Raw genomic sequence first — 916 nt, 5'->3', positions numbered from 1 at the left:
TTGCATCAGCCATCTGGGATTATTCAGCACTTTTTTCTTTCTTTCTTTCTTTTTTTTTTTTTAAACGGTAGGGGTATGTTGCACAACTGACCTGAGCTATTTAGGAAGAACAAAGCTCTCACTTAAAAGGAACCTTAACCTATCAGGCAGTAGTACATTAATGTCGACACATTCAAACACACTCCCAAGTATTTAAAAGAACTAGTAGTGAGACACAAAAGCCTGTTTCAAAATACAAAGCCCTTCAGCCAGAAACAAAAAAAATCAAACAGGATACGTCATCTTTGGGTCTTCTCCAATTCTTTTTTTCAATACCATCTTTTCACTACCGTATACTTCAGGGTTTTCAACTGTTGTGTTTTGTTAGGTCTAGTTAGTTTGTCTAAAAATCTATTTTCTTTACCTGAAAATTGACATAGATCCGACACATATTTACAGAGACTACATATAACCCTTTTGCTACCTTATGTTGCCTAGCAACACATCCAAATCAGACTAGTGAAAAATGTAGGTTATTTCCATACAGTCATTCTCATGTTAGTGTTTCTGTGATGCTTACGAGGAAGTTACTGATGAGAATCCCCCTGCAGGAACTCTTGTTAACATTTACAACAAACTCTTTTCAGATCTGATGGAACATTAAAGGGAATGCAGTGACTCAGATAACAGAAATTTGCATGCGACCATGATGTTTTTCTGAGCGGATTAACTGATAAATTCAAAATTCTTTACTTTCATGTCCTTCTAACTCACATGAATTATTTTCTTTCAAACCACTACACCAAAAGTTAAAAACAAACACGCAAACAAAAACAGTTCATAAAACAACAAAAATAGTCCCTCAAGTCTTTATAATCTCACTGTACAGAGTACTATATGCCAAAGAGGGGAATCCTACATAACTTAAGTAGCGCAG

The sequence above is a fragment of the Alligator sinensis genome, unplaced genomic scaffold (assembly GCF_000455745.1).
Source record: "Alligator sinensis unplaced genomic scaffold, ASM45574v1 scaffold834_1, whole genome shotgun sequence".
In the NCBI taxonomy this organism is placed as follows: Eukaryota; Metazoa; Chordata; order Crocodylia; family Alligatoridae; genus Alligator; species Alligator sinensis.
This window is presented reverse-complemented; position numbering follows the sequence as displayed.